We start from the raw sequence: 19,168 nt of genomic DNA on the forward strand, positions 1-19,168 counted from the left end.
ACATCTAGTTTTTGACTTGATTGATACTCTCCAGTTTATCTTTATTTTCATTCTATTAATTTTTGCTCTTTTATTCATCTTTCTACAACTTAGATGGTGTTGTTCTGTTTTTAAGAAAACGTCTCTAGTTCAACTTCAGTTCAGTTCAGTTCAGTTGTTCAGTCATGTCCGACTCTTTGTGACCCCATGGATTGCAGCACACCAGGACAGGCCTCCTTGTCCATCACCAACTCCTGGAGCCTACTCAAACTCATGTCCATTGAGTCAGTGATGCCATCCAACCATCTCATCCTCTGTCGTCCCCTTCTCCTCCTGCCTTCAATTTTTCCCAGCATCAGGGTCTTTTCCGATGAGTCAGTTCTTCACATCAGGTGGCCAAAGTATTGGAGTTTCAGCTTCAGCATCAGTCCTTCCAATGAATATGAAGGACTGATTTCCTTTAGGATGGACTGGTTGAATCTCCTTGCAGTCCAAGGGACTCTCAAGAGTCTTCTCCAATACCACAGATCAAAAACATCAATTTTTCAGCATTCAACTTTCTGTGTAGTTCAACTCTCACATCCATACATGACCACTGGAAAAACCATAGCTTTGACTAGATGGACATTTGTTGGCAAAATAATGTCTCTGCTTTTTAATAAGCTGTCTAGGTTGGACATAGCTTTTCTTCCAAGGGGCAAGTGTCTTTTAATTTCATGTCTGCAGTCACCATCTGCAGTGATTTTGGAGCCCAGAAAAATAAAGTCTGTCATTCTTTCCACTGTTTCCCCATCAATTTGCTATGAAGTGATGGGACTGGATGCCATGATCTTAGTTTTCTGGATGTTGAGTTTTAACTCAACTTTTTCACTTTCCTGTTTCACTTTCCTCAAGAGACTCTATAGTTCTTTGCTTTCTGCCATAAGGGTGGTGTCATCTGCATATCTGAGGTTATTGATATTTCTCCCAGCAATCTTGATTCCAGCTTGTGCTTCATCCAGCCCAGCATTTCTCATGATGTACTCTGCATAGAAGTTAAATAAGCAGGGTGACAGTATACAGCCCTGACATACCCCCTTCCCTATTTGGAACCAGTCTGTTGTTCCATGTCCAGTTCTAACTGTTGCTTCCTGACGTGCATACAGATTTCTCAGGAGGCAGGTCAGGTGGTCTGGTATTCTCCTCTCTTTAAGAATTTTCCACAGTTTGTCGTGATCCACACAGTCAAAGGCTTTTGCATAATCAATAAAGCAGAAGTAGATTTTTTTTGTAACTCTCTTGCTTTTTTGATGATCCAGTGGATGTTGGCAATTTGCTCTCTGGTTCCTCTGCCTTTTGTAAACCCAGCTTGAACATCTGGAAGTTCACGGTTCACATACTGCTGAAGCCTGGCTTGGAGAATTTTGAGCATTACTTTACTAGCGTGTGAGATGAGTACAAATGTGCAGTAGTTTGAGCATTCTTTGGCATTGCCTTTCTTTGGGATTGGAATGAAAACTGACCTTTTCCAGTCCTGTGGCCACTGCTGAGTTTTCCAAATTTGCCGGCATATTGGGTGCAGCACTTTCACAGTATCATCTTTCAGGATTTGAAATAGCTCAACTGGAATTCCATCACCTCCATTAGCTTTGTTCGTACTGATGCTTCCTAATGCCCACTTGACTTTGCATTCCACAGTGTCTGGCTCTCAGTGAGTGATCACACCATCATGATTATCCGGGTCATGAAGATCTTTTTTGTATAGTTCTTCTGTGTATTCTTGCCACCTCTTCTTAATATCTTCTGCTTCTGTTAGGTCCATATCATTTCTGTCCTTTATTGTGCCCATTTTTGCATGAAATATTCCCTTCGTATCTCTAATTTTCTTGAAGAGATCTCTAGTCTTTACTATTCTATTGTTTTCCTCTATTTGTTTGCATTGATCACTGAGGAAGGCTTTCTTATCTCATCTTGCTATTCTTTGGAACTCTGCATTCAAATGGGTATATATCTTTCCTTTTGTCCTTTGCCTTTTGCTTCTCTTCTTTTCGTAGCTGTTTGTAAGGCCTCCTCAGACAACCATTTTGCCTTTTTGCATTTCTTTTTCTTGGGGATGGTCTTGATCACCGCCTCTTGTACAATGTCATGAACCTCAGTCCATAGTTCTTCAGGCACTCTGTCTATCAGATCTAATCCCTTGAATCTGTTTGTCACTTCCACTGTATAGTTGTAAGGGATTTGATTTAGGTCATACCTGAATGGTCTAGTGGTTTTCCCTACTTTCTTCAATTTGAGTCTTAATTTGGCAACAAGGAGTTCATAATCTGAGCCACAGTCAGCTTCCATTCTTGTTTTTGGTGAGTGTAGAAAGTTTCTCCATCTTTGGCTGCAAGGAATATCATCAATCTGACTTTAGTATTGACCATCCAGTGATGTCCATGTGTAGAGAATACTGGAGTGGGTAGCCTTTCCCTTCTCCAAGGGATCTTCCCAACCCAGGGATCGAACCCAGGTTTCCTTCATTGCAGGCGGATTCTCTACCAGCTGAGCCACGAGGGAAGTTCCTAATTTTCAGATTTTTTTAAAAGATAGGTAAGTATTTAAAGCTGTACCTTTCCCTTCAAGTAATACTTTTATCATGTCTCACAAAATTTATGGTACTTTGATTTTCATTCAGTTCTCTGTATTTTCCTGAAATAAATATATATTTTTTCCTTTTAAATTTAACTTTCCTGTGTCTTCATTATTTAGGTATGCTTCTTGTGAGTAGTAGATAGGTGGAAAAAATCCACCTGACAATCTCTTTTAACGGGGAAGCTTTATTCATTAACATTCAGTGCGGGATTTCCTTGGTGACCCAGTGGCTAAGACTCCCTGCTCCACATGCAGGGGGCTGGTGTTCGATTACTGATCAGGAGAATTAGTAAACCCCACATACCACAACTAGGAATTTGCTCACTGCATCTGAAGATCCCAGATGCCACAACTAAGACCTGGAGCAGTCAAATAAATAAATATTGAAAAACATTCAATGGAACTTAGAGTATATTTGGATTTGTTTTAATGGTCTCCTTGCTTTTTATTTGTCATTTTCTCTTTCCTATTTTGAATCATTATTTTTTTCTTTCATTCTTTTTTTCTAATTGTTTAGAAGTTAGACATGTTTTTTTTAATTTCAAGGTTGCATCTGGATTTTTTTCCATTTATATTTCACTTCAAGAAGTCTAAGGTTAATCAGTATCTTAACACTCCATGCTGAATAATAGAAGGTTGTGAACTTTGATCATCTCCCATCAAATTATTTACTCTTCTTGGTTAATATTTTAGTTGTATCTTTTTTAAACTCTTAGATTAAACATTATTATAGTTACAGACAATATGTCTAGATTTAACAATTTGTTTAGATATTTATAAATCTCTTTGCTCGTTTTTCCTTCTTGTCTCTTAAAATTCTTTTAGGATCATTTTCTCTCTTCCTGAAGTATATTCTTATAAGATTCCTTCATTAAGTTTTCCTGATGGCAAACTCTTGCAGTTTTTGTTTATCTGAAAATGTCCTAGTTAAAGAAAAACAGTTTAGTTGGATATGCAAGTATAAATCAGTACTTACCTTCTCTCAGGACTTTGAAGATATTATTCACCCTTTTGGTTTCCATTCTGCCTCTTGAGAAGTGGGCTGTCTCTTATGATGTAAACATAACACCACCATGTATTTTGATATAACTATGGATTTTACTAGATTCATGGATCACCATTGTTTCTTATGCTTTAGCACAATTTCCTCAGAAAATGTGGATAGGTGGTATAAATTCTGAATCTTTTTGTATTTGAAAATGCTCTTCTTTGACCTGCTTTGTGGTTTGACACTTCCCACTGCTGGGCTTGCTCTTTCCTCCTTTAAAGATATTCATGCCAGAGCCATGATAGCAGGTAATTTACAGGTTTACTACTCAACTCAGGTGCAGGCAAAGTGAGGAGAGTCTCGGGGGAGGGGACTCACCAATGAGAGGACTAACCGGCTTCCATTAAATGATATTCTGGCCAGGCATAGCGTTCTTGGAGCATAGTTCTTTTCCTTCAATAGTCACTAAATAGTAACTGATGTTGAAGTGTATTTCTTCCCTTTAAATGGATCTACCCAAGCATTGTCATTTCTCCCCCATTGAATCTGTGTTAGTAGGAGCCACCTATTCAGATATGGTCTTTGCTTGCTCGTGTCAGCTGCTGGGATTGGATCAAGATGAAGCAGGATTTGGGGGCTCTTTGAGCAGCATGATTCTCAGTTCTTGGGAGGTTTAGGTCTCAAGCTCTGGTTCTTCTTCAGGCAATCTCTGCATTGCACCAGCCTTGCCTGAAGAAGCCTGTTTTCTCTGCAGTGACTGAGTCCTGCTGGAGTTGTAAACAAGATTCCAGAGGTACACACCCTCCACTGGCTGCTCAGCTCAGTTTCCTTGGGAGCTAACTGTCTCAGATGGGATTGTCTGTGTCTTTCACACACACGTGCAAGCACATGCATGTGCATGTGTGTGAGTACTCAGACACACACACACCTCTTTACCTATTAACTATTTTTTTCTTGTTAATGATATGGAATGAAGTATGACTAACGGACATATTCATAATCCAGCCCCAACGTCCCTTTTATGGTTGCCTTTCCTGCTGCTGCTCCATACACGCAGTGTTTCCTAAGTGTTGAATTATTCTTCTGTTTCCTGAACATATGATATACTTTCTCATTTCCAGATCTTCCATCATAAAGTGGGAGAAATAAGAATGAAAGTGTTAAAAACATTAGACGCAAGCTGACATCGCTCTAGAATCTGTCTCCTGACCACATTTTTAAACGAATAAGGAAACTGAGTCTGGTTCAGGCTCGCAGAGCTTGTTTTAGTTAATGTGAAGATGTGGTGGGATATGACTTTTGACAGGAAGGAGTGAGACACAGAGAACAGCGTTGACAGGGAAGCCCTGCCAGTGAGATGCAGGAGGAGAGGCCAGGTGCTTCTGAGAGTCGTGAGTTCATTCGTTCATTTAGTGTGTATCAGCCTGAACGTCACCAGGTGAGTTAGGTGGTGACAGAACAGAAATCGGTGAGGAATATTAAATAGAGAGCAGCTTCATCAAAGGTTGGAAATGTGAACATGCATGATGCATTTGGGAAGACAGAGCAGTTCAGAATGGCTGAGACATTTGCAGGGCTAGCGGGAAATGAGACTGTGATGATCAGGGGGGCCAGCTTGTGGAGGGGTTTGCTTATCACACTTTGTTCTCTATTTGACCGACAATTACTGAAGACCTACTGTTTGCCAGGAGCTATGCCAGCACTGGAGACAGAAGAGTGAGAAAGACAGTGTTCCTGCTCTCCAGGAGCTACAGGCATGGAGGAGTGGTGTGAGTTAAGGCTGAAGACTGATGGAAAGTTCAGTCTCATGGCAGCCGAGCAGAAGCGGACTGGAGGCAGGGAGTCCAGACAGGTAGGAAATAGCTGCCTGAATTCAAGGGAGAAATGATGCAAGCCTGGACTTTGGAGAGTGATGGTTGATGGTAATGGAAGGGCATCATGGGCCAGGGAGAAGATCAAGGAGGCAGGACCCAGAGAGGGAAGCCTGCCAACAGCCTCTGACTGCATCCATCCTTGTCTGGCCTGAAGATGGTAATGATGTTGCTGTATGTTAGCTTTTGTTTCTGCTTCTTATGGGTTCTCAGAGAGAGAGTCTAATTGCCCATCTTTCTCCCCATGGTTTGAAGCATTGCATCTGTATTTCCAGTAAACACAGAATATTGTTAGCCAGGTTCACAGTCAACTAGTTCATCCTAATTGATTTATTAAAAATATTCCTATGGAGGAAGTCAGTTATTTTCTTAGTTTTTGCTAGAGTAGTTGGACATCCCTTTGAGGAATTTCTGTGAATTGCCATACATAGCTGTTGTAAAGAGTATTGCTGAATAAGGCAATATTGCATAATTTTACATATAAATATATAGTTTGAAATATTTAGGGGCTATTAGTTTTTGTTGTCGCCATCATCTTTAAACAGCTATAAAGTAAAGGGGACATGGCAGTTGCCATTTTAGCAAGGATGTTTTGCCAAATATTCTTTCCCTTTTCTTTCCTTCCTCTTGGCATCATGTTTAAAATTGTTTTCTCAGAGTATGCAACAAAAGGATTTATTTCCTTGGCAACATATTTAATAACAGACAATTTAGCAGACACTATGGATAACTTGTACATCGCAATTTCTTGTAAGTAAATAAGTGTTGAGAACATTTTGTTGCATTATATTTTTCTCCCTGTTTACAGCTCCCAGGTTAGCCTTATAGGTAAACCACACACTGCAGCTCTTCTACAAAACCTCCAGGACAGCTTCTCCTGCTGTTTGCAGGCTTGGAAATGGACACATGATAGGATAGCTTTATTTTTCCTTTCTGGTTTGCATTGATTATGATCAGCAGATACTTAGTGACTGCCTAATGTAACAGGACAAAAGGCAACAGGTGGCCTGCAGTGTAGGGACTGTAGGCATTGGCACTGTGTGCATGCTCAGTTGTGCCTGACTCTTTGTGACCCTTTGGACAGTAGCCCTCCAGGCTCCTCTGTCCATGGGATTCTTCCCGATCCAGGGATTGAATCTGCATCTCCTTCATCTCCTGCATTGGCAGGCAGATTCATTACCACTGAGCCATTGGGAAGGCCCCATAGGAACTGTTACTTTAACTGAAAAGACAAAATGGCATCCTACCAATGGGGTATAAAAAGGGTTTCCCAGAAACTGTGATGTACCCTGGCACATGTATTCACCCCCAACATGCTCCATACTGGTCTCAGTATTTTTCATGACCAAGTGCTTCCTGCTTATCTTGTGTAGAAAAAGAATGGAAACACTCTACCTCCCAATTTTGGAAATAAGATCCAACACCTCCCAAGAGGAAACAAGATCTGAATGCAGTACCATCTAAATTAAAAAGTGTTCGTCGCTCAGTCGTGTCTGACTCTGTGTGACCCCGTGAACTGCAGCCCACCAGGCATCTCTGCCCAAGGGATTCTTCAGGCAAGAATACTGGGCTGAGTTGCCATTTCCTTCTCCAGGGGATCTTCCTAACCCAGGGATCGAACCCAGGTCTCCAACATTGCAGGCAGATTCTTTTATGCACCCAGGGAAGCCCCCATTTAAATATAGTGGAGGATAAAAGTTTAAGGGGTAGCCTAATATATATGCAGTCCTTGTTGACCTGTTTAATAGTAAGCAGTGGAAAAAAATTTTTTTAATGACATAATTTACAAACTTGCTGCCTGTCAAGAGTCATAAGCTCATGAGTTTAATTAGGGAAAGTGAATGTTTCCTTATTTGATGCTGCTGCTCCTTCTGGTTTACATTCAGAGAAGAGGAGTGACTTCCCCAAGGAATCCTGTCCTCCAACTAATGTCTGACTGGGGCCTCCATGTGCTTTCCTCCACCAGGACCAGGGTCTAGGTACTTAGGACAGTGGACGGTGCCAGTGGGTCATCAGAGTCGGCATTTTCTGACTCTGCACCTCCTGGGTCCTGTCCTCTTTGGGTGACAAATGTCTGGTCTGAGCCCATTTGGGAGATGTTACCGATGGTAAAGCATCTGCCTACAATGCAGGAGACCAGGGTTTGATCCCTGTGTTGGGAAGATCTCCTGGAAAAGGAAATGGCAACCCACTCCAGTATTCTTGCTTGGAGAATCCCAGGGACAGAGGAGCATGGTAGGCTACAGTCCATGGGGTCACAAAGAGTCAGACACGACTGAGTGACTTCCACTTTCACTTTCTTTCACAGGCCAGTGAACTTAGACTTGGGCTTTCCCATAAGCACATAATTGTAATTCCTTATGGTTTCCAATTTCAGTTCTGGATTTTCAGTCTCTCTACACTAGATTTAAGTGCTGAATTTAAGTATACCTATCAATCAAACTTAATAGTGTTTTGTACAGAAGAATCATAAAAGCATAGTATGATATTAGTCTAGAATCAAGACAAATGAAAGTGACAACTATAATTTAAAACACAAAACTTTTGTCAAGCAGAACTAGAGTCAGAAATACATAGGGTTTTATAAACTAAGCCCTCCAGATACCACTGGAGGTATCTGGCTCTTTGCAACCCTATGGAGTAGCCCGCCAGGCTCCTCTGTCCATGAGATTCTCCAGGCAAGAATACTGAAGTGGGTTGCCATTTCCTTCTTCAGAGGATTCCCAACCCAGGGATTGATCCCTGGTCTTCTGCATTGCAGGCAGATTCTTTACCATCTGAGCCACCAGGGAAGCCCATCCAGACGCCACACATTTGGGTTTTATCATTTAAAAAGTGGTCTAAGGTAGTTCTATTTGCAATTTTTTAAGGAATCTCCACACTGTTCTCCAAAGTGGCTGTACTAGTTTGCATTCCCACCAACAGTGTAGGAGGGTGCTGGGCATACACAGCGAGGAAACCAGAATTGAAAGAGACACGTGTACCCCAATGTTCATCGCAGCACTGTTTATAATAGCCAGGACATGGAAACAACCTAGATGTCCATCAGCAGATGAATGGATAAGAAAGCTGTGGTACATATACGTAATGGAGTATTACTCAGCCATTAAAAAGAATACATTTGAATAAGTTCTAATGAGATGGATGAAACTGGAGCCGATTATACAGAGTGAAGTAAGCCAGAAAGAAAAATACCAATACAGTATACTAACACATATATATGGAATTTAGAAAGATGGCAATGATGACCCTATATGCAAGACAGCAAAAAAGACACAGATGTGTATAAGGGACTTTTGGACTCAGAGGGAGAGGGAGAGGGTGGGATGATTTGGGAGAATGGCATTGTAACATGTATACTATCATGTAAGAATCGAATCGCCAGTCTATGTCCGACGCAGGATACAGCATGCTTGGGGCTGGTGCACGGTGATGACCCAGAGAGATGTTATGGGGAGGGAGGTGGGAGGGGGGTTCATGTTTGGGAACGCATGTACACCCGTGGTGGATTCATGTCAATGTATGGCAAAACCAATACAGTATTGTAAAGTAAAATAAAGTAAAAAAAAGTAAGCGTAAATTCTGGCCTCTGACTAAAGCTAGCTGTATGACCTTGCCATAATAAGTAAACTTAAAGTTATGTAACATCTCTAGGCCCAGTTGCCTAACCATAAAATGGAGATAATAGTAATGCCTGTGTCTTAGAGTTGCTGTAAGGATTAAACAAAATGTACATAATAAAATGATCCCAGTGCCTGGTTTATGATAAAAAAAAAAAAGTGGTCTAAGTACTTTCTGGGCTTCCCAGGTGGTGCTAGCAGGTTAAGAATCTGCCTGCCAATGCAGGAAACATAAGAGACACAGGTTTGATACCTGGGTCAGGAAGATCCCCTGGAGGAGAGCATGGCAACCCACTCCAGTTTTCTTGCCTGGGAAATCTCATGGACAGGGGAACCTAGTGGGCTACAGTCCATAGTGTCACAAAGAGTTGGACATGCCTGAAGTGACTTAGCACACACACACACAAAACTTTCTAAAGATTCTCTAATACCAGATTCTCCATAGCATGAGTCAGGTGGCTTTTTTCTTTTTCTTTTTGACATAGGAGATTGAAAGAGTAGCTTCAGGATCTCGAACCTATGAGAACAATTGATCTAGGGTAGGAAAGGTAACTTCAGTCTCCAAAACGGTCAGGCAGAAAATGTGCATGAGTGAAGCCCACAGCTGCCAGACATTGTGACAAACTGCTTGAAGAGATCTTTGGGTTTATGGCATCCCTGGTCCAGACATTTCAGATATATTCCTTAGTTTAGGAATTTAGGCCTTAATCTAGGCCTAAAAATGATTAATCAAGAAACCGGTTAAATTGATTTGCACAATCTCCTGGAACTTGCATTTCCGCAAAGGTACATGGCTAATCCTTTCAAGTATCTGCTATGTTTGTTTCTGTGAGTAACCAGTTACTTCATAAGGACTTTTCAGTTCGTTAGATTATAGTATATAGCCTATATTAGACTGTAGTATATAGTCTATATTAGACTATAGTATATAGTCATGTAATGTTCTTAAACTTCATCAGCAAGTGAAAAATAATAAAGGAAAAAAATTGAGATTACAAAGAATTTAAAAACTATCATAGGAATACAGGATTCTAACTGTTGACACCAGAGGATCAGATATGGCTGAGAAACAGCAGCTTCTGTCATGAAGCCTCATGCTTATTGGAACCAAAGTTGTTATAACTGGTAGCAAGAGAGACCCATCACAAAGGCCTAGGCTGAAGGTTGCTACGGAGATGATGCAGAAAATGATTCAGAATATTGCCCAGACATTTATTTGATTGAGGATTGATAAATCCCATACAACATGTGTCAGCCTATTATACCATGCATTGTATATCAGGGGTTCCTAGTGACTCTCCCTAGGCTGTGCAGCCCACTTATGAAAGTGGAAATTTCCAAATGACACTCCATGCCACAGAGTTGCACACACAGAGTGGGTGGTTTTCGGATTTGAGTATGCGTGTGAATCATTAAGTGTGCTGATTACAAAAGTCAGTTTTATTTTGATTCAGGGCATATTGTTGTTGTTCAGTAGCTAAGTCATGTCTTAGGGACCCAATGAACTGCGGCACGCCAGGCTTCCCTGTCCTTCACTGTCTGCAGACCACATTTTGAGATACAATGCTTTAAAATGAAGGAATGGAAAGAATTACAGAGGTTTTGACTTGTTTTCTTGATAAGTGGTCTTATTCACATTCTTTGGAAGCCATTTCTGCAGTTACAAAATGTAAGAATTCCTTACAGAAAGAAAAAATGTTTCATCATTGTCCAGAGCTCTTTTTTCATATATTCATGATGACTCCACAGTTTATACTCCTAACCCAGAACTTTTTCACACTTCAAATGTGTACACACAGCTGTCTGGTGGATACCTCCACTTGAATGTCTAGTGTTCATCTCTTATAGCCCCTAAAATCCTCCTTCCCAGCCTGGTCCACACACAGCTTTCCCTATTTCAGTTAGTGGCAACACCATTCTTCCAGTGGCCCAGACTAAAAACTTGGAGTCATCCCAGAAGTCATTTTCTATTTTCCATTTCCCATATCCAATTGGCTCACCCCTACCCCCCACCAAATGTATACAGAATGTATAAAATGTATACGGTCATTTTCCCCATCCCTTGCTATATCCTGGTCCAAGGTTTTAACTACTTCTTCCCTAATTATTGCAGTTCTCCTTTCTGGTCTCCTTGTTTTCATTCTTAGTCTCTTATAATCTGTTCTCAACAGTCAGAGTGTTCTCCTAAAATGAAAACCATATCTTGTCCTTTTTCTGTCCTGCCCCATGTCACTCAAAATGGCAGTCAGAAGACTGAGATTGACCTGTAGGATTTGAGATCTCTTTGACTTCTTCTCACTCCCCTGTCCTACCTGCTCACACTCTTCTGGGCTCATTCACCATACTCATGCTATTTTTTGAAGCCACTTGACCTTCACACTAGTTGTTTCTTTATTATACTAGTTGCCTGAACTGCTCTTCCCTGGTATATCTGAATGGCTTTCTTCCTCACAACCTTTAAGTCTTTGCTCAAATGGTACCTTCTCAAAAGGCCAACTCTTACCCCTTTCTTTATTTAAAAATTTTGCCCCATTTCCCTACAGCCAATCTTGTCACCATGGGACCCCACCCTCCTTTGCTCTGCACTGGTTTTCCACAGCACCTCTTCCCTCATAACGTACTGGATTAATTTTCTTTTTTTTTTTAATATTGGTTGTTTGATTGACTTAATGTTAGTGGTTTACTTTTCTTTCTCCCACACTAGAATGTAAATGCCCCAGGGAAGTGATTTTTATCCGTTTTATTTACTGAGATGTCCTGGGTGCTTAGAAAGGTGCTTGGCACATATGAGGTGCTCAGTATCTGCTGAGTGAACTCAACGGGATAGTTACGGAGTAGTTACTTAAAGTCAAGCACTGTTCTAAGTTCTAGGAACATAGATGTGAATCCATAGGACAGCTCTGACCTCTTGGAGCTGACATTCTCAGAGGAAACCAGCTATAAGATAGCAGAACATTTTGTGTGGAGGACAGTGGGAAGAGGCTGATAAAACAGCTACAGCAGTCAGAGGTAGAGGAGAACACTTAGTAGTGACTCTGAGCAACAGACTGAAGGGATCTGAAAGGTGTAGTGGGCAGGACAGCTGAAGCTTCCAGAAAGCAGCATGAGGAAGAACGAAGATGCAAGGGATGGGGGGAGGAATAGACAGAAAATGCCTATGTAAACAGCATGTAACAGAGTCTCCAGACAACGATGGCTGACCACACAGTGGTTTCTTCCTCCGCATAAAAGAGCAGGAGGGAGCCAGATTGTACGGGAGCTTCAGGATCCTGTCAATGACCCCACATCTTGTCTCCATCCTCAGCACATGCCTTCTTTCCTCAAAGTCACTTCCAGGAAGGAGGCAAAGGGAAGGGCAAAAGTGTGTGTCTTCTGCCTGAGGAATCTTCTAGAGAATAACACAGTACTTCTCACGGGCTAGAATTTAGTTACCTGGCCATATCTAGCTGGCTATAAAGGAGCCTAATGAAACTGATACTTAAACTTGGGGCATCGCCATCATAAACAGCTATGCCATAGGAATACATCGATAAAGTACAATTTATTAGAAAGGGATCCAAAATTAAAACATAGAACATAAAAGAGCAGGGCCAAGACCTTGACTTGCTAGTGTCTGGAAGTTAAAGTGGTAGTTATAGTTATACTGTCTGCATAATTTGATGTTATTAGTTCTTTTTATTTATATGTTGAAGGGTGATTAGCAGGGAGGGAGATTCCATATTATAAATATTATGTTCTTATAAGAGAGAGTTAGAGTTTCATATTGGGAAGGTGCTTTGGTAGCTATCTGATGAATGCTTCTGACTTGGAACACTGGCTATTTTAAAGTCAGTTGGTAAAGAATCTGCCCATAATACAGGAGACCCCAGTTTGATTCCTGGAAGGGATAGGCTACCTACTCCAGTATTCTTGGGCTTCCCTTATGGTTCAGCTGCTAAAGAATCCACCCACAATGCAGGAGACCTGGGTTCAATCCCTGGGTTGAGAAGATCCCCTGGAGAAGGGAAAGGATACCCACTCCAATATTCTGGCCTAGAGAATTCCATGGACTGGGGTCACAAACAGTCAGAGATGACTGAGCAGCTTTCATTTTTACTTTGAATAAAAGGAGGATAGGAAATGGGTGTCTTTTTCAGACCACATTTAGGGAATTTTTGTAAAGATGATCAGAAGTTATTTGTTCTGAAATTTGTTTTAATATTAGTTTTTTTAAAAGGAATAAATGTACATGATAAAAAAAGGAATAAATTTGTAGTGAAAAGTAAGTAATTTCCTACCCCAGGCCATTAGGTCCCTAACCCTTCGGACTTCCAACTCATCTCCCCGGGAACAGCTGCTCTCACCAGTTTTTTATATAAGAAAGAGTCACAGAAAAGTGGTGAACCATATGAAAAGAAATGTTTGCTTCTTACTGTTATCAGTGAAAACTTTGATTTGTAGGCATTAAAAGGAAGAGCGAGCTCGCACAATTCTGCATCTAGGGACCCTCTTCTTAATTAAGGCAGGCAGATGCTATCACTGCCTTACAAACTCCTTTATGTCTTTTTATAACTATCACTATTTTTTTTTATTGTGGCAAAATGTAGCATTTGCCATTTTAAATATTTTCAAGTGGACAGTTCAGTGGCATTAGGTACATTCACGTTGTATAATTACCATCACTACTGCCCACTTCCAGAACTTTCTCTTCATCCCCAACAGAAACTGTATCCATTGAACTCTACCTCCATTCCTTCTCTCTCCAGTCCGTGGTAACTATCACTCTACTTTTGCCTCTATGAATTTGCCTGTTCTAGGTACCTCATGTCAGTGGGATCATACAATATATGTCCTTTTGTATCTGACTTCACTGTAATGTCTTCAAGGTTCATCCATATTGCATCATATATCAGAATTAACTTCCTTATTAAGGCTGAATAATATTCCACTGTATGAATATACCACATTTTATTTATCCCATTCATCCATTGATGAACATTTGGGTTGTTTCTGCCTTTAACCATTGTGAATACTGTTGCTGTGAACCTTGGTGTACAACCTTCTGTGAGTTTATGCTCTTATTTCTTTTGTATCTTTCATATTTGTTTTTTCTTCTATAACATTCTATGATTTATTGTAGTTGATCCATAGATGCACAGATGCTTGAAAGTCTACATTGTATTCTAATCCCTCGAGAGTAGGACTCATGATATTTTTTCCCCTCACAAACTCCCTTTCTTTGTCATTCAACAATTAGATATTGGACATCTGCTGAGCACCAGGCACTCTGCTAGACTTTGAGGACACAGAGCACAATGTCATGATCTCTATTCTCTGGCAGCATAGGTCTAGTGAGAGACATTTTTTTCTCTCATTGCATCTGGAACAATGCCTTGCGTGTTGTCAATATTCAACAAATATTTGTTGACTTAGTGATTCTGTGTGTCTTTAGTGGTTCCTGAAAGTGTCCTATAGGTGACTGGATGGCAGTAAACATATTTGGAGCAAACATAAGCTCTGTGAGATTAGGAACAAGCCTTTCTTGTTCACTATTGTATTTTTAGCAAATGGTATCTACTACACAGTATGGACTTGATAGTTTCACGAATGCTGATGACATAATTTGTTGTCATGAACTCCGCCAATTTCTAATGAACTCTGCCCAACTAGGGGGGATGGAAAAACGGAGGCATTTAGAAAAGCTGGAAAAGTAATGACCAAGTCAGAAATAGAACCTGGGTCTCATGCATTATGCTCTCAATCACACTAGTATTTAAAATTAGAACCAATGTCCCACCTTTCTGCGAAAGATGTGAACTTTAATTAAGTGTAATCACACACAATATGGAGAAGTTTTAAGGCCTTTTAATTTCCTAAAAATGATAATGAACCAGATTCTAAAATAAGCTTGTTAAATGCTATTCTTAAATAGAGAAGATAGTACCATAAGATGATGAATCGCTATTTCTGCTGTGTGGGGTGAGGTGTTAGTTACCAGGCTGCCTGCTTGGGAAGGCCCCATCAAGCTGTGTCTAACTTTATGTATTATTTCTCCACTCATTCAGCTCAACCCCACTTGGGGTTTAGAAATGATGTCCAATTCTTGGCTGCCAATGAATTATTTAGGCCTTTGGGATCTTTTTGAGCAACCTGGTTTGAAAACATTTAATCTTATGTTATATGAGTTAAATTTCAAATCACTTTGTTTCATTAGGAATTATGGCTAAATTTTTCATGAGGGAGAAGGTTGAGGCCTTTAATTATTAAAAAGCTTTTGGATTATTTGTGGATCTTAAAGCCAAGCTATTCTAAAAATGTTATATATTTCTGTTTCAAAAGGTCCTCTAATATTTAAATGTATAAATTCATTTTAAAACCTAAGAAGAGCACAGATTGGAAACCCAAGGAGAACATAGTATATTCACATCCAGCTTCCGTTGATCACACCCTGAAACTATCACTGGCCCACTGATGGCACAGGAAGTAAGTAGATGGCCTTAAACCGCAAGACAAACCATTGTGTGTGTGAACATATAGAGGGTTTGACATTTTAAGAAGAGTGAATTGAACAACTTGAAGGGAACAGAAGCTACATTGCTGGCCCTAAGTTAAGGATATGGGAGACTTTCCTGACAGTCCAGTGGTTAATAATTTATCTTCTAATGCAGGAGGTGTGGGTTTGATCCCTGGCCAGGGAAGGTAATGGCAACCCACTCCAGTATTCTTGCCTGGAGAATCTCATGCACAGAGGAGCCTGGTGGGCTACAGTCTGTGGGGTTGCAAAGAGTCAGACACAACTGAACACACACATGCACGCAAGCATGCAGTGTGCTGAGAGTCCCACATGCTTCAGGGCCAAAAAAATTAAAACATAAAACAGAAGCAATATTGTAACAAATTCAACAAAGTCTTTAAAAATGGTCCATATTAAAAAAATTTTTTTAAAAAGTATATGTATACAACACCCTATGAAGTAGGCATTTTCCTTTATCTTTACAGATAAGAAAACTGAGATTCCCCCAGAGAAAGTAACTTTTCTAAGATTATGCAGCAAGAAAAGGCAGAAACCAGAATTCAATATGAGGTGTGGTCTGACTTTAAAACCACCCTGGCATTCTGCATCTCCAAAATGAGGTATGCCCTTTCCCTAAGCCTGGACAGCTCTGTGAAAGTCCATATGTGGTCTGAAGACCAGAGCTCTAGGATCAATTAACAGGCCAGCTGGAGCCCAAGCCACTCCTGTGCCTTCAAAGAAGTCAGGCAGAAATAATGACTAGGTATGGATCCTCATAATCTGAATTTCCTTCACATCATGGAAATTGCTTTAGAGAATATTTCAGCTCCCAAACCCACAAAAATCATGCCACTGTTAGAAGAGAGAAGTGTGTTAACTTCTGTTTTCTGGGCTCCACGTATTCTTATGCAGTTGTTATCAAGTTGTTACTTTAATACCACAGTCAATCATATATAATGTTATAGCCAAACACACCTGACATTTTCATTAAAATAAATACCACATTTGCATAATCACTGTCGATAGAGAGATACACACATGGAGCCAGGTGGAAAACTAATGAGGTTTGTTCAGGCAGCAGCCACGCTTCTCATGCACACATGTTCCAGGAACTTCCCTGGGACTCCCCAGCCTCCCCTTGCCTTCCTACCCTCTCTCGCCTTCCTACCCTCACTTCTTTTCGAAGCAGAGACTAGACTAGCACCATTAGCTGGAAAATTGTAGAGAAGGATGGAGGGTGCAATCTGATGAAAATTGAAGATGACAGTGGGAGAAAGTAACATTATGGGGGAAAAGGAGTATTTCAGAGGAGGGTGTTATATTATTGAGGACAAAGGAGGACCTTTGGGCAGGGTCACCCCCTGATATGATGACATGATGGTTTCATGTCTTTGAGGAAGGGGACCATCCACAGTGGACTAAGCTTGAAGGTCCAGGGCCTGCAATGTGACTGATGCTAGGTGATATCCTTTGATCTGAGCTTACACAGTTTCACAATATCGAAAGTAATTTCCAGTTACGAGTCTGTGTTGAGCCCTCCCTCCAAGCAAATACTTTCCCTCTTGGCTCCTCTAACACTACATTCTGGCTTCCCGTCAATGTGTTTCTCCTTTCCAGTCTCTTTCACAGCTCCTGCTTTTTCACTCTGAGGTTAAATTGTGGGGGTTTCTGAGATCTTGGATAGGCCTTCTTCTTTCCTAACTATACTTGCTCTGTACCATGGTTTCAATTACTTTCTATATACCAGTGACTTTCAAATTTATATCTCCAGCTCAGATCCTTTCTCTAACCTCCAGACCTCTCTACTGTCTTGACATCACCATTTGCATATTTTAAAGCACCTCTAACTCTATTTGTCCAAGCTGAACTCATAAACATTGAACAGTTTCTCTTAGACTGGTGCTCTTCCAGTGTTTTCTATTCCAGCCCATGGCATCACCAACCATGCAACTGTCTGGTTGTATGTTGATTTTGTTGATTCTAAAGTATCAACTTCTAAAGAATCATTCTTTACAAGTGCTTCTCTCTACCCTCCATCACAAAATCCTGTTAATTTTGCCTCTTGAGTAGCTCTCAAATCTACCCCCTTACTTCCATCTTTATTGCCATCATTCTAGTCTAAACACTTATATATCACCTAGGCTACTAGAGCTGTTTAAAGTCTGGTTTCCATGCCTCTGCTCTGATCTCCAACCTAAATTCCACAGCACTCTTTCTGAAATATGTATCTGATCACATTACCTCCTTGCTTAAATACTTTAATGAATTATATCCTCTACTGCTCTTAAAGTAAATACCAAAATCTTTGAGGAGACCTACAAGGCATGACCTGGTCATTGCCTACGTGACCAAACCTCCGCCTGCTTTATATGTTACTTCTCCTTCTGAGTTTCAGCTACACTGACTGAAGCCACATGCTCTCCTATGTAGTTCAATCCTCATATATACAGATGAGGCAACAGACTAAGGGATATTAAATGGTTTGCTTGAGGTCAAGCAGACTCGTCTTCCAGGTCAGTGCTCCTTCCACCATGCAGCCCGCCCTGCTTTAGTTCGCGAGTGTCATCCTATTGTAAAGTGACCAAGAGAGGCCAGCAGAGAAGGAAACAATGTGTGACTGCTTATTCAACTCGAGTGAAGCCATTAATTTTACTTAATTAAGTTCTTTAAAATATCTGGAGTCTGGTAAAGCCAATAATAGTGTCTTTCTCTGGTTAAAAAGTCTTTAGAACATCTTCAGTCCATGAAATTGTATTTGAAAAATGCTCGTGTATTATCCTTGGCTAATGATAGGAAGATAATTTAGAATAAAGATGAAAGATCACTTGTCAAATGTGTCTATTAGCCAAAGAATCTTTCAGATAGGGTTTCCTGAAACCTTTTGAGCCTCTACACGGTAGATGAACGAAGTGGGTGAGAGCCGTGAATCATCAGAGCCTCCTGTGTGACAGCATTTCCTTGCGTAGCAGCTTGGATGGGTTCAAGTCCCAAGTTACCTGATGTTCCTTTGTTAAACTGCTTTGGAGTGTACTTTGTCACCCTATTATTGATGGAAGGCCAAAGTGACAGTGCTCAATTGTGAGCTTTGGGAGCTATTAGGGAGAGTGCTTATTTCATGGATTAATTCCCTTCACTGCTGCAGAGACCTGAATTAATGCTTTCATTGAGTTGGGGAGATATGGGCAGTCTATAACAATGATCTTGAGGTGGGCAGTGATGGAGTGAGCATTGTCAGAGACGTAATGGATGTCATAGTGTCAATAACTGTGCTCGGTTCAGTGAATCCATGGCGAGGCATTGAAGAGAAAAGCATTTTCAGCCCCTTTATCCTCAAAGACTTTTGAAAGTTCTAGAATTTTAAAAACAAGCATTAGAAATGACCCTTCCAAAGTACTTTTCAAGTTTACCAAAGATTACCATGGCAACTGAATTACTGCATGACTAAAGGAAGTGTGTCTAGTGAAGTTTTTTCAGCCTATGTATGAGTTCTCTATTTACTAAAGAGGAAATGCCAGGGGTTGAGATAATCATGGTCTTTGTTAAGGAAGAGAATGAACGTTTGGAGGAGGAGGTGTGTACTCTTACTGATATGAAGGGAGTGTGT

The sequence above is a fragment of the Capra hircus genome, chromosome 14, assembly GCF_001704415.2.
Source record: "Capra hircus breed San Clemente chromosome 14, ASM170441v1, whole genome shotgun sequence".
Taxonomy (NCBI): domain Eukaryota; kingdom Metazoa; phylum Chordata; class Mammalia; order Artiodactyla; family Bovidae; genus Capra; species Capra hircus.